The sequence below is a fragment of the Herpailurus yagouaroundi genome, unplaced genomic scaffold (assembly GCF_014898765.1).
Source record: "Herpailurus yagouaroundi ecotype Mexico unplaced genomic scaffold, PumYag 28, whole genome shotgun sequence".
Lineage (NCBI taxonomy): Eukaryota > Metazoa > Chordata > Mammalia > Carnivora > Felidae > Herpailurus > Herpailurus yagouaroundi.
Genome location: NW_024412376.1, coordinates 48,993,552 through 49,009,232, shown reverse-complemented (window position 1 = coordinate 49,009,232; position 15,681 = coordinate 48,993,552). Strand labels below are relative to the sequence as shown.

At 38.6% G+C, this 15,681-nt stretch overlaps 1 long non-coding RNA gene and 1 other non-coding gene across 2 annotated transcripts in view; one reads left to right on the top strand and one right to left on the bottom strand.

Moving 5' to 3' along the window:
* Positions 1 to 15,681, bottom strand: part of LOC121029517 (uncharacterized) — a 34,793-nt gene that overhangs the window by 9,445 nt on the left and 9,667 nt on the right. Inside the window, exon 2 of the long non-coding RNA XR_005789759.1 lies at positions 10,444 to 10,519. This is a non-coding gene — a long non-coding RNA (uncharacterized LOC121029517). The remainder of the gene's footprint in view (positions 1 to 10,443; positions 10,520 to 15,681) is intronic.
* On the top strand, positions 11,897 to 11,981 carry TRNAR-UCG (transfer RNA arginine (anticodon UCG)). The gene has a single exon. It is a non-coding gene; the product is annotated as a tRNA-Arg (tRNA).

Below are 15,681 nucleotides of genomic sequence, written 5' to 3'. Positions count from 1 at the left end.
AAAAGAAATTAAACACCATCCAGATTATTTTATTTATTTTTCAGTTTATTTATCTATTTGGAGAGAGGCAGAGTGTGGGGGAGGGACAGAGAGAGCCTGACACAGGGCTCGAACTCATGAACTGTGAGATCATGACCCAAGCTAAAATTGAGAGTCAGACACTTAACCAGGTGCTCCCAGAATGTTTTAACAATATACTCAGTATTCAAAAACTAGGTAGCAATGTTGTCTCTATAGTTTACATCTAAATGAAGATGTTGTTTAAAATTAAACTTTCTCTGTCAATGAATGGCCTGTTTTTATATTATTACATGAGGTAGTAACAGGACTATTTATTCCATTAACTACTTATACTCTGAATTTAAATATTCCCTAATATTTGTTCTCTAATAAAGTTAAGTAATTTCAATCTATAGAATAAGATATTGTGGGCCATTTTACCGTACGCAAGGTACTTACTCTTTTAACTATAATAGTGTATAACTAATTATACAAGTTCTTTTGTCTTTATCATCATGATTACCTTATATGGTCCAGAAATTAAAACACACACACACACACACACACACACACACACACACACACACAGATCTTATTAAAACTTTACACTAATCTTTTACTCAGATTTGGCATAAAATGGTATAAAGGATGAAGTTGGTCCTTAAAGGGAAGTGCATTTTTTTAAGTTTATTTATTTATCTATTTTGAGAGAGAGAGGGAGAGAGAGAGTCCCAAGCAGGCTCGGTGCAGAGCCCAATGTGGGGCTCAATCTCAAGAACCATGAGATAATGACCTAAGCCAAAATCAAGAGTTGGTTGCTTAACCGACTGACCCCCCCCGCGCCCCCCCCCCCCCCGGGAAGTGTTTTTTTTTTTAACATAATTTTTTTGTCAAGTTAGCTAACATAGAGTATACAGTGTCCTCTTGGCTTTGGGAGTAGATTCTCATGATTCATCACTTACATACAACACCCAGTGCTTATCCCAACAAGTGCTCTCTTCAATGCCCATCACCCATTTTCCCTGCCCCCTACCCCTCCCACCATCAACCTTCAGTTTTTCTCTGTATTTAAGAGAAAATAATTGCATATTTAAAATGTACAATGGGTACATGTACACACCCATGAAATTGTCAGCACCAAGTAGTAAGCATATTCATCACTCCAGAAAGTTTCCTTATGCCTTCTGTAATCCCTCTCTCCTACCCTTTCTAGCCTCCAACTAAAGCTTTCTATAGCTATAGAATAGTTTGAATTTTCTAGAGGTTTATAAGTGACATCATACAGTATTTACTTTTTAAAATCTGATTTCTTTCATTCAGCATAATTATTTTGAGAGTCACTTTTGTTGCATATATCAATGGTTAATTCCTTTATATTTTGAGTACTATCCCTTTAGAGATGCTGTAGAAAAACCAATGTTGAGCTTTCTCCTGTTAGAGAAGAAATTATTATGAAGCATTTGGACTTCTTTTAAACAGTTAAGTGAACTTTCTGACCAAATAAGGTTATTAGTCTGTATTAATGTTGTGCCTTGGGTACTCTTTCATTATTGCTCATGAACATTCGGTTAACTTTACAGACTATGTGGTCAAGAGGACCACATTGGCTGCTTACTGAAAACACAACCTTTGAAAGACAAAAGAAAGGGCCGCATTCCTTTCTTGTTGTGCAAAGTCTTTCTCAAATAGAATATTGGCACATCGTAATTAAAAAGCTGGAAATCTACATGATCAATTAATCTTCAACAAAGCAGCAAAGGGTATCCAATGGGAAAAAGACAGTCTTCATTAAAGAATGTTGGGAAAACTAGGCAGCAACATGCAGAAGAATGAAGCTGGACCACTTTCTAACACCATACACAAAAATAAACTCAAAATGGATAAAAGATCTGAAACCATAAAAATCCTAGAAGACAGCATAAACAGTAATTTGTCTGACATCAGCCATAGCATCATTTTTCTGGATATGTCTCCTGAGACAGAGGAAATAAAAACAAAAATAAACTATTGAGACCACATCAAAATAAAAAGCTTCTGCACAGTGAAGGAAACAGACAAAAGTAAAAGGCAACTTACTGAATGGGAAAAGATTTTTTCAAACAACATATCCAATAAAGGTTTAGTATCCAAAATATACAAAGAACTAATACAACTTAACACCCAAAAACAAATAATCCAATTAAAAAATGGGCAGAAGGCATGAACAGATATTTCCCCAAAGAATACATGGCTAACAGACACATGGAAAGATGCTCAATAACCCTCATCATCAGGGAAATAAATATCAAAACTATAATGAGATATCACACCTGTGAGAATGGCTAAAATCAATAACACAAGAAACAACAAGCATTGGCAAGGATGTGGAGAAAAAGGAATCCTCTTGAATTGGTGGAAATGCAAAGTGGTGCAGCCACTGTAGAAAAGAGTATGGAGGTTCCTCAAAAAGATAAAAATAGAAGTACCTTATGATCCAGTAATCACACTACTGGGTATCTACCCCAAAAATTCAAAAACACTAATTCAAAGGGATACATGCATTCCTATGTTTATAGTAGCATTATTTACAATAGCAAGTTATAAAAGCAGTCGCAGTGTCCATTGGTTGATGAACGGATAAAGAAGCTGTGGTAAGTATATATATAAATGGAATATTATTCAACCATGAAAAAGAGCAAAATCTTGCTATTTGCAACAGCATGGATGGAGCTAGAGAGTATAATACTAAGCTAAATAAGTCTGTCAGAGTAAGACAAATACAATATGATTTCATCCATATGTGGAATTTAAGAAATAAATGAGCAAAGGGAAAAAAGACTAACCAAGAAACAGACTCTTAACTATAGAGAACAAACTGATTATTACCAGAGGGACTCCATGCTGGGCGTGAAACCTACTTAGAAAAAATGTTGAAAAGGCAAATAATAAAATGAAATGATACATTAAAAAAAAGCTGGAAAACTTTTACATTTATCTATGCACCAACAAATAAAAGATTTTCACCATTCTATAAACATTCCTATGCTTTCCCATGCCAAGCCTTTTCTCATACTTCCTATTCTTCTGAAATATTCTTTCCTCTATTACCGACTAAGCCAGTTCTGCCCATTTTTTAAGATTTTTCTCAGCTAAGTAGAATTTCTTTTTTCTCTGATCTTTCATAGCACATTCCATCTTTCTTGTAGCCATTTTTATATGTGTGTTATCTTAAACTTTGAATATTTACCTTATTGTTTTTACTGTTAAAGTTGAGCCTTGAACAAACACAGGTTTGAACTGTGCATGTCCACTTATATGCAAAATTTGAAAATTTTTTTTAAATGTTTATTTTATTTTTGAGAGAGAGAGAGAGAGAGACATAGCACAAGTGGGGGAGGAGCAGAGAGAGAGGGAGACACAGAATCCCAGGCAGGTTCCAGGCTCTGAGATGTCAGCACAGAGCCCGACACTTGGCTCAAACCCACGAACAGTGAGGTCATGACCTGAGCCAAAATCATGAGTCAGACGCTTAACTGATTGAGCCACCCAGGCACCCCTACAGATTTTTTATAGTACAGGAGTGTAAATGTATTTTCTCTTCCTCATGATTTTCTTCTTTTCTCTAGCTTACTTTACTGTTAGAATACAGCATATAATCCATGACATACAAAATATATGTTAACAAACTATGGTATCATTAAGGCTTCCTGTCAGCATTGTAGGCTATTAGTAGTTATGTTTTGGGGGAGTCAAAAGTTACATCTGGAGTTTCGACTGTGTGGGGGCTGGCACTCCTAACCTCCATGTTGTTCAAGGTGAGAAGCTTTTTAAGGTTAGAAGTCAAGTTTATTCATCTTTAAATACACCCGCCATGGTGTATACTAAATGCCTTGTACATAGTCGGTACTTAATAAATATTTGTTGCATGAGTGAATGAATCTACCGGTAAGAAGCAGGAAGATTGTAAGTAGTTCCATGATTTGACTACTTGAGAATAGTGTTAAGATTTCAAAGGAGCATTCATCGAACACTTAAATACGTTTGGAGCCATGCGAGCTTTACACATGGCCCCCCAAAATTAGAAATCAGGATTGTTACCATGATTCTGTGCTCTACCATGTTCTAGGCTTGTAGTCTAAACATGAGAATGGGCACTTTTGATATGTGAGGGGCATGTAGGATAAAAGAAATTCATCCAACATGAAATGGATCTTCATGCTTGGCACACACATCTGACATTAGTGGCATAGTCTAGCCTCATCTTACCTCTGCAATCCGATTTCCCACAATTCCTCTAGACAAAACTCTCTTCCAGCCAAACTGACTCATAGACCAACCTGTAAAATCTAAGCTTTTGCTCATTTCATTAATGTAGCATGGAATTCACCCTATAATTCCCATTCCTTTCCATAGCCCAACATATTTTTCACTTTCTTTGTGAAGCACCCCTTGCCACAGTGATTGATGCCCCCTTCCTAGAAGTTCAACTCCTATCTTACTATTCACATGAGAACATCTGATGTTTGTGACAACTCAAATTTGTTTTTAGTTCTTGATTTACTTGGCATTTTTATTTATAGAGATCTTTGCTCCCAAACTGGGTCGGGACCTGGGACCATGTATTTTTCTTATATCTTTCACTACCCTGACCATAAAGCCTTGCACAAAGGAAAGCTCACTGAATATTTATCTATTTATTCATTTATTTTTGATGTTTATTTATTTTTGAGACAGAGTGCAAGCAGGAGAGGGGCAGAGAGAGAGGGAGAAAGAGGATCTGAAGTGGGCTCTGCGCTGACAGCAGAGAGCTCAATGTGGGGCTCGTGAACACCTCACACCCCTCATGTGTGAAACTCATGAACCTGAGATCATGACCTGAGCCGAAGGTGGAATGCTTAACTGACTGAACCAACCAGGTGACCCTCACTGAATATTTATTAAATGAATGAGTTTTATCTCAACTAGAAATATGTTATGAACTCTTTATATATGCCCTTAATTTGATTAGCACAAGGTGGATAATTTCCATAATCAAAATCAGCCTGTAAGGTAACAAATAATTTGTATTTCCATATGACTTGACATGATTTTTACATATGACCAGCTAATGGATTGCTTCAAGTAATAGTATATTATGTTAGACAACAGGAATAATGTGGCTAAAATGCAGGTTCAGGAACTCTGTGTTAGAAGTTTATCCACTGGTAATAAAGCTAGGGGAGATTAGTTCACACAAATGTCTGAATAAATTAGACTGCCGGCTTAAATGTATTAACTTACCACAAGAAAGGTCATCATACAGAGTGACTAATCCTCTTTAAACAAGTCTTAGGTCAGAAGATGTCTCAATGAGCCAGAGTAAGAGACCAGAAAGTGCTCAATAAAAATCACCAGGTATTTCAATTTGCATTTTGGACTATAGGAGCCTTACTGTTGGAGCCTAACAGCTGGAAAGTCTAACAGTTTGCATCAGGTTAGAAATTAGATAAATTATAAAAGAAAAAGCTAATGATTTTTATCATTTGCCACAAAGTCCTGGGCCATTAGAAATTAAGTCAAGATATGAGTACTGCTCTAGGTCAGACATTTAATTGATAAGACCCCACCCCTACCTGCAGCAGCTGTATCTCATGGGCAATGGATCTTACAGCCTAGAGGAAACCCGGAGTTTGCTAAGAAGCAGTATCAGTAGCGTATGTAGTGTTTCTGAGGTCTCCAAGGTACAGGTGCCACTTGTTTTGTACTTTCATTTTGAATTTGGTAGTTGTGAGACAAATTCAGAGGCTATGGTTAGGTTCAGTGGCATTTTTAAATTTTTTTTCAACGTTTTTTTATTTATTTTTGGGACAGAGAGAGACAGAGCATGAACGGGGGAGGGGCAGAGAGAGAGGGAGACACAGAATCGGAAACAGGCTCCAGGCTCCGAGCCATCAGCTCAGAGCCTGACGCGGGGCTCGAACTCACGGACCGCGAGATCGTGACCTGGCTGAAGTCGGACGCTTAACCGACTGCGCCACCCAGGCGCCCCTCAGTGGCATTTTTAAAGCAATTCATGGTTATAGGATCTTTCCAAAATAAACATCTTTACTGCTGTTTTCAAATCCTTTTAGAAACTCTAATTCTTCTATTATGTAATAGCCAATACTTGGAAACGGTCGAAACTAAATTCAAATCTCAGGAACCCGATGAATTACAGCCTAGCGTTCCAAAAGAATAATCAATCCAGTATGGTTAACATAACCACCCCAGGTGGTGGTAGAAAAGGTAGTCTTCTCAAGGGAAAGCAGAAGGCTTTCTGTTTAAAGGCAGGAGGTAGAAGGAGTATTTTGTTGCAACGATGAGAATATAGGTGAGTTTGTTTCAAACAGGCTGGAGTGCCAGAGGGCCCAGGGAAAAAGAGCAAGAAGGGTCTGGTAGGATTGCAGAGCAGAATGGGAGAGGACGACCACCTGGAGAGTCTTGTATTGGGGAGGGGCTGAGCATGATAGGGAAGTGAGGATTCACTGGCCCTACAGGTCTCAGGGAAATCCTTTGCAATGAGGTTTGAGAACTGGCCCAAGCAAAGGCCTAGGAGGCATCAGGATTTTGAGGAAGGAAACGGTTGGCAACTTGGTCTGGAGGTACATTCCTTTCCACCCTAGCTGGTGTTAGAGACATAATGCTAGTAGCAATCTTTATTCAAGTTTCTTTCATTTACTCAACATGTATTGATTGAGCATCTCTTATGTGCCGGGCACTGTGCTAGACTCCAGGGATGGTGTTACAAGACATGGGTATGGCCTCAGTCCACAGGAAGCATAAAACACAATGTGAGATATAGGCCCGTTGCTGTGGTCTGAATGTGTTCCATGTGAATTCGTATGTTGAAATCCTAACTCTCAAGGCTGATAGATTACGAAGAGAAACCTTTGAGAGGTTATTAGTTCATGAGAGTAGAGGCCTCATGAATGGGATTAGTGCTCTTACAAGAGAGGCTGAAGAGAGAACTTGCTTACCCTTTTCACCATGTGGGGTTCCAAAGAGAAGGCTGCAACCCAAAAGAGGGCCATCACCCACCCCCGGCACTGGAAGTCTGACATCAGACTTCCAGGCTCCAGAACTGTTAGGAATAAATGTCTGTTGTTTATACCCACTGCTCCCTCTCCCCCCGCCCCCCCAGTCTGCGATGTTTTATGGTAGCCCAAATGGACTAAGAAAAAAAAGAAATATAAGACAATTATATTGTATATGATGATAGGAGAAGTGCAGGGTGTAATGCAAATATGGGCAATTGGGGTGGGGCACATAACCCAGATTTAGGAAGGTCTGGGAATCCCTCATGGAGGGGGTGCTGGATGAGCTGAGACCTAAGGTGTGTGAATTAGCTAGATGAGGAGGGGGACAAAGAACAAGGGAAGAGGAAGTAAGATTATTTTAGGCAGAGAACAGCATGTGCAAAGTCCCAGAGACAAGAGAAAAAAAGGCTGAGACACTGAAAGAAGCTTGTTCCTGTCTTGTGGAGTGGTTGTGAGATTTAGCTGTGTCTGGCACAGAATAAGTGTCCCATAAATATCAGAAATTATTACCGTACCTAGAGCGTAGAATTGAGGGTGGGTGAGAAATAAGGCTACACAAGTGAGCACAAACCAAAGTGGAAGTCCTGTAAGCTATGACACCAGGCATTTAGACTCAATCCAGGAGTCATTGGCAAACCACTCACAGATTGTCAATAGTAAGGGAGATTTCATGCCTTTGCAAATGATGGGCTGAGACTAGCAGCAGGGAGACAAGGCAGAAGATTGATTTAATTGTGGCCTGAATAAGATAGGGGCAGTGAAGATGGAGAAACATGGATGGATCTCAAGAGATATTTAGAAGGTAGCTATGTTAGTTTTCCCAGGACTACATAACAAATTACCACACTCTTATACGTTCAAAACAACAGAAATTTGTTCTTTCAAAGTTTCGGGGGCCAGAGGCTGCAGTCAAGGTGTTGATAAGGGCTGGCAGTCCTTGGTGTTCCTTGGACTGGAGCAGCATCACTCCAGGAGCTCCCTGCACCATCACAGGGCCCTGCACAAGGCCTTTCCCCCTCTGTCTGGGTCTCAATTCTCCCTTTCCTTCCACCTCTTCTTTCTCATATAAGGATACCAGTCATATGATCTTGTTTGAGATCCTTAAGTTAATCACATTGCAAAGATCCTATTTGCAAATAAGGTCATAGTTACCAGGGGGTTAGGACTTAGATATATTTTTTGAGGGAGGGACACAATTTAATCCAATATAGTAGAATTAATGGGACATGATGATTAGCTGGACTGGGAGTGGGAGGAGCTGAAGGAGAAGGAGAAACCAAGAAAAAAACCCATGAACACCTGGTTAAGTGATGGCACCAGTCACTAAAAAATAAGTAACACTGGAGGAGAAATAAGTTTGGAGAAGGAAGATGACATCTTTATTTTGGGGCACTTGTAGAAATCCAAGGGGGAATCAAGCAAGCACTAGGTCATGTAATCTGTGAGTCCAGCAGAGGGGATGTGGGCTGGGCGCACGGATTTGGGTGGTAATTGAAGCTATGGACATGGGAAAGATTGCCAAGGGAGATTTTGCAGAATAAGAAGAACCCAGATCAGAAAGTGAGTTACACAAACTTTAAGGGAAGGGACAAGAAGGGTAGCAATCAGGGAAGTAGGAGAAAAACAATAAAAGAAGTACGTCTTGGAAAAATTTAGGGAAGAAAATTACCAAAGCAGGAGTAAGGTGTTTCTAAGGACTTTTGGAGAAACTAGAATGAATGAGAGGTGATGCAATGCAAAGATGGTAAAGAAGTACAGTAAAACCTTGGATCACGAGTAACTTGTTCTGTGAGTGTTCCACAAAACGAGCAAACATTTCTAATAAATTTTAACTTGATAAATGAGCAATGTCTTGCAATACAAGTAGTACATGACACCGAATGTCACATGATCACAACTGAGCCAATGGTTCTTGAAATTCGCTTTGATATAGGAGTCCTTTGGATTACAAGCATGTTTCCGGAACAAATTATATTTGCAAACCAAGGTTTTGCTGTATTTCAGAAAGTTTGACTTTAAAAAGCAGGAGAGAGAGATGGGCAGCTGACTCGAGATGCAGACAGAGGAATTTTTTTCTTCTTTTCAGTTTTATTTAAGATGGGAGAGACTTATGTAAAGGCTAAGTCAAGACCTTTAAGGAGGCAGGACATATGGGAGACAATCTCAGACAGGAAAAATCATCATCTCTTCTTAAAGGGAGGAAGAGGGGAAAGGAAGACTCTAGAAGCAGATGTTATGATCCTTAATTTTAGAGATAAGAAAAAGTTTAAATGAAAATGTAATTTAATAATTTACTCAAGTCATACCTAATGTGTGATAGCTAATATGTGAATTTTAACTCAAGACTGTCTAGCACCTAAGGTATTTTCATGCTTGCACTGTCCTCTAAAAATATAAAGCTGGAAAATAAAGAAAATAACACTTTTACAGTATTTGTATACATTTTAAAAAATGTTTTTTATTTATTTTTGTAACAGAGAGAGACACAGCATGAGCAGGGGAGGGGCAGAGAGAGAGAGAGGGAGACACAGAATCTGAAGCAGGCTCCAGGTTCTGAGCTGTCAGTCCGACATGGGGCTCGAACTCACAGACAGTGAGATCATGAGACCTGAGCTGAAGTAGGATGCTTAAACGACTGAGTCACCCAGCTGCCCCTTTGTATACATTTTAAAATTTATTTTCAAGCAAGATGGTACCTGAGAAAAAGCTTTAATTAGATGATAATTCAAAGATATGCCTTCATTTTGGGAGCAATTCTGAAAGACTTCCTGGGTTTCCAAAGGGTTTCAGAGGGTAAAGCCACTAGTTGTTTCAGATTTCTAATTTCACTTCCAATAGATTTACCCCTAGCACAGGATTTACATTTATTAGCACTTACACCATTTGGTTTTGAGGCACAAGGATAGAGATGCAAAGTCAGAGACTATTGTCCCGAGAAGTTGGGCAAGAGCTAAGAGAGAGAGGGGTGTGGGGGTAGTTCATGAATAAGTGCATGTAGTGATGTTAACTCTAAGCTCTGGGATCAAAAAACTTAAGCAGGGAGCACAGCATAAAACTGGAGCAGGGGAACCCAAGTAAACCTATCCCTAGTCCCAAGTCTCTGACAGAAGAGTCTCTACTATCTGGACCCTAGAACAACTCAAAGTAAGTCTGTTTTTACCTGGACAGGATTCTTACAAGACATGGGGGGTAAAGTTATTTCGCTTCCCTCTCAGTAAATGTTTATACTTTTTTCCCAACCATGAGGAACATGACATTGGGGATATGCCAAGAATTGTCACCAAAAGCAGTGAAGGAAGAGGGGTTGGCATATAGTACGATGGCACAACGGGGAAGGTTCAGGAGAGGGAGGTGGACCTCGCAATGCCTGGCTCTGCCCTGCCTGTGCAAACTTGGGTAAGTCACTTACCTTCTCTGAGCTTCAGGATCCTCATATGTTAGATGGGGATAAATGAGAGTAAAAATAGGATCTACCTCATAGGTTCCTATGAGAATAAGATGAGATAATCCATATAAAGTACTTAGAAAAAAGGGCTCAACAAATGTTTGTTACTATTAATAAGTTTTACCAACAGTGTGACTTCAGTCAAGTGGCTTAAATTTTTTGCTTTTATTTCCTTAGCTATAAAATGATGAATAGAACTAGGTGATACTATAGATTTCTTTACAATTTTAGAATTATGATGTTGCATGTATTATTTCTTAAGGTGATAGCAAAGAAATAAGAAACTTCTCTGTGGTAGCCACCAGGTGGCAACAGTGAAGAATTTAACTGTCATCCCATTTTGGGGGAAAACTAAACTAGTTTTTCAGTATACAACTCAAAAAACAAACAAAAACCTGTTTAATAATCCTTAATTCTTATTTCAAGGGAGCTACTGTTAATATTTTGATGTATAACCTTCCATCCAGGTTATTTCTCCACCTATATATGTAAATTATTATTTAAAAATTTTACATAAATGAGGACACTGCTAGATACACTGTTTTATAATCAGCTTAAAAAACAAACAAACATAGAAATATATGGTGAATACCTCCCATAGCAATTAATGTAGTTCTACATAATTCTCAAAGCTTCCATGGTATTCCACAGTTATTTGTTTAAGGCATGATTGGTTTGAAACATTCTCTACTTGTGAAACACCGATTGTTCCTGTTGTTTTGGCATTACAGACACTGCTTTAATAAACAGTTTTGCCATATCGTCTATTTCTCAGGAAAAAATTCTAGCAATGGTACATCTGGGCTAAAGGGTATATCCTTTTTTTTTTTTTTTTTTTTTTTTAAAGCTTTTGATATATACCACCAATTTGTCTTTTCCTACGTTTTTGTGTCTGGTAGAGCAAGGTCCCTTATCAGTACCTTTCTTCAGAATTTAATTCACTGTTCTACAGCATTTATTCTTCCTGATGACATTTAAAATCTTTTTGTCAAGTCTTCTTCCCCCTTTCCCCTAAAACTTTAGGGTTTTGATTGATACTGTGTTAACTTCATAGATTAACTTAGGGGGAATTCTTACAATATGTTTTTCCATTCAACAACATGGTATACTTCTTTATTTATTCAGTTCTTTTGTCAGTAAAATTTGAATGTTATTTAGTTTTGGATATCTTATATTTTTTGTTATTTATAATTATGATCTTTTTCTGTATTTTTCAAATGGCTTTTGCTATCTGTAGAAATACTATTGTGGTTTTATAATTGGTCTCATTACTGAACTCATTTGATTATCCTAATATTCTTCAATGTTTCCATTCACTCATTCTATAAATATTTATTGGGTACTTACAGTGTGCCAGGCACTATTCTGGGTCCTGGAAATAAGTAAAAAAATCTGTTCTTAAGATCTTTATAGGGGCGCCTGGGTGGCTCAGTCGGTTGAGCATCTGACTTCGGCTCAGGTCATGATCTCGTGGTTCATGGGTTCGAGCCCCATGTCGGGCTCTGTGTGGGCTCAGGGCCTGGATTCTGTCTCCCTCTCTCTCTGCACCTCCCCATGTCATGCTCTATTTCTGTCAAAAATAAATAAAACATTAAAAAAGTTAAAAAAGAAAAAAGATCTTTCTACTCTCCCGAGAGGAAATACTAAGCAAATAAACATATGACAGGGTGATAAGTGCTAAGAAGTTGGGGGAAGCATAATAAGGGATAGAAAGTGACTGTGAAAAATACTATTTCAGATAATGTGTTCAAATAAGCACCCTCTGAGAAGTTCAAGTCTGAGGAAAGACCTAAAATGATGTTGCTTTTCTTGGGTTTTGCAGGTAGATATTTTATATCATCATGCTCTTTCTCATCTACAGTAGGATTTCCATGTCCCTGGAGGATTGTCCAGCAGCAAGACCAAAGATTTAGTCTATAAAGGGAGCCTCCAAGGTTCCCAAAGTTCCTGGATTTAAATAATGGCTCCACAGATCCTTTCAGCCAAAATCCCAACTGGATTTTAGAGGCACAGACTTCAGTGTGCTCCTGGTAAGTCTGCTCCCTCCACACTCCCACCACCCCATCACGTCTTCCTACTTTATCAGTATAAACTGCCTAAGAGAACAATCCCAAGGGACTAAATTACATCTACAAACTGCTTAAAGAACAATCTCAACAAGCTGTAATTATACCTCCTTTAAAAAAATGAGATATAACCCCATCATATCTCATATGTCTATTTACCTCTTTTTTAAAGTTTTATTTCTTTATTTTGAGGTGGGGGCAGGGAGAGGAGAGAGAGAATCCTAAGCAGGATCCGCATTGTCACAGCACAGAGCCCAACATGGGGCTCGATCCCACCAAACATTGAGATCATGACTGGAGCCGAAATCAAGAGTCAGACGCTTAACCGACTGAGCACCCAGGCACCCCCTATTTGCCTCTTTTAACAGGTCAAGTTCATATACAGATTCTTTTTTCTTTTTAAGTTTATTTATTTATTTATTTTTTTGAGAGAGAGAGAGAGAGAGAGAGCAGGGGAGGGGTAGAGAGAGAGAGAACCCCAAGCAGGCTCTGTACTCTCAGCACAGAGCCCAATGTGGGGCTCGAACCCCCGAATTGCAAGATCATGACCTGAGCTGAAATCAAAAGTCAGTGTCCTAAGCAACTGACCCACACAGAGGTCCCCACATACAGATCTGTAATCCCACAATGCTTTGCTCTAATGTAGCCTAACTTCCCATTTCTTTTAATCTATTTGATTCTTCCATTGTGCTGAGATCAAATTCCCTATATCTTTAACATTTTTTTAAACATTCCCTTTATCCTCTTACTCTAACCAAAAACTCAGCCATTTCCTGAAAACATGGCTTCCTCTGCAATACTTTCAAGTTATGTGTGGGTTTTAGTCCCTCACTCCCCTAAACAAAGAGCCTACAGATGAGCGAGGTGTCTTGCTTTCTCCCTATTGGCAATTCCACACCTTCTCTCTTCCTTTCTAAAATCCTGTACCCTTAGGCATGTACCATTATTCTACATCATTCATTCTCCCTTCTTCAGTCATCTACTGCCCTGGTAGTCCTTTCCTCTTATCACAAAAGAGTTCAACATGTGATGTCCTGTCCTTCTCTTCACTGCTACTCCTGTCATTATTCTTGACATCAACAGTCCATCCAGTACCTGATCTATGGCCCTACATGATTTGGCCTCTGCCTACTTTAACTTGATTCTGCCACTCTTAAGACAGAAACGGGAGTGTCTGAGAGTGTATTCTTCTAGTGAGCTAGCAGGTTAGCCTGCCATAGTTTCATACATATTTACTGACAGAAGTCACCAAACTCCTGGGCTAGGAGCATAGAAGATTAGTTATTCACAGCAAACAGCATTTATAGCAATATCTTGTGTCAATTCTTCATGCCCCAATTCCCGCAGGTGATAGGATGAGGGCCAGATGTACATGCAGTGGGTTGCATTACAGGAGAATAATTCTGAATTTGGGAGTCTTTAAGCTTTTCTCAAGGCTGCTGGTTACTGGATCATTCCTCCCTCAGGAGAGATTACTCACTATCTTGAAATGTAAGCAAATTCCCTCTAGAGGAGAAGAGAAAGGCATTTCTAGATTTATTATTCTGGAATGTAATAAACACTGTGGGGTGTTTTGTTTTTTTGTTTCTTTTTGGTAGATATTTATATTAGTATGCCCTTTCCTACCCACAGACTGCTACTCTAAACCTACCCAGGTTTATTGTCTGCTAATATAAAAACATCAATATTCTTGACAGAATTTAAACAAGACCTTGAGTCTCAAAACAGCATATTCAAAATGTCCAGGATACAATCCACAATTATTATGCATACTAAGAACCAGAAAAATCACAATTTACATGGGGAAAAAAGACGCCAACATTGAGAGGATTGAGAGATGATAGAATCATGTGAGAAAAGGCCTTAAAGCAGTTATTTGTTGGGAGATGATTTTCCATTCATCTCTTGTATTTCCACATGTCTTTTGGGCAAAGGCATTAACAGGTTTTTTCCTGGATTATCTTTTCAGGGATGCTTGTACTTTAAACATCCTTGGAAGACAGAGATAATATCTTCCTGTGAGGACAAGGGTGAATTTGTTTGCTGTCCAGGATAAAAAAGATCATCTCTTTTCATGGCACAGTTGGATAGGTTTGCTAGCCTCTTATTACAGGTTGGAGTTTCCCATAGAGTTCCTTTCTTATAACGCAACTCACTTCATGTACAGGATCACCTTGTCCTCTGTGGGAACTGGGACTTAGGAATCTAGCATAAATGTTGAAATTCTGCTTCCTGCTACTGCTGTGGCTAATAGATTCTTCTTTGTTTCTGACCCAGGAGACTCATGTCTTCTGCCGTTATCCATGAAACTATGGTGGCTTAACTTATTAATTTGCGAGTTAAGGTAAAACCTCAGACCTTCAAAGTTCTTGACTATTATAAAAAATTCTCTTATAAGTAATCAAATGCACTTTTGAAACCAGTGGAAAAACAGAAAGTTTCAGCAAAGAAATGGAAAATACAATGAAAAGCCAAGTGGTTATTTTAGAATTGAAAACTATAGTGGCCAAAAATTTAAGAATTCAATGGATGCTCTCATTAGCAGAGTGGAGATGACAGAGAAAAGCATCAGTAAACTTGCAAATAAAGCAATAGAAGTTATCCAATCTGAACAACAGAGAGAAAAAAATATTGGCTAAACAGTGAATAGAATCTGAGGGACTTGTGGGACAATAATAAAAGGTGCTGAAAATTTTTGAATAAGTATTCAGATTTGACAAAAGACATAAATATAGATTCAAGAAGTTCAACAAAGCCCAAACACGATGATCACAAAGAAATCTCTGCCCAAATATATGATAATTGAAATGCTGAAAAATAAAGACAAAGTCTTGAAAGCAGCCAGAGAAGAACAATGTATTATCTGCAGGGTAAAAATTTGACTACAGATTGCTTACCAGGAACCATGCAATCCAGCAGAAAGTGGCACAACATTTTTAAAGTGCTGAAAGAAAATAATGGTCAACACATAACAGCATAATCCAGTGAAAATATCTTCCAGAAATTCAGGGGAAATAATAGCATTCTTAGATGCAGAAAACTAAAAGAATTCATTGCCAGTAGACCTGTTGTAAAAAAATAGCTACGGGAAATTCTTCAGACAGAAGAGAAGTATCCTGGAAGGAAACGTGAAACA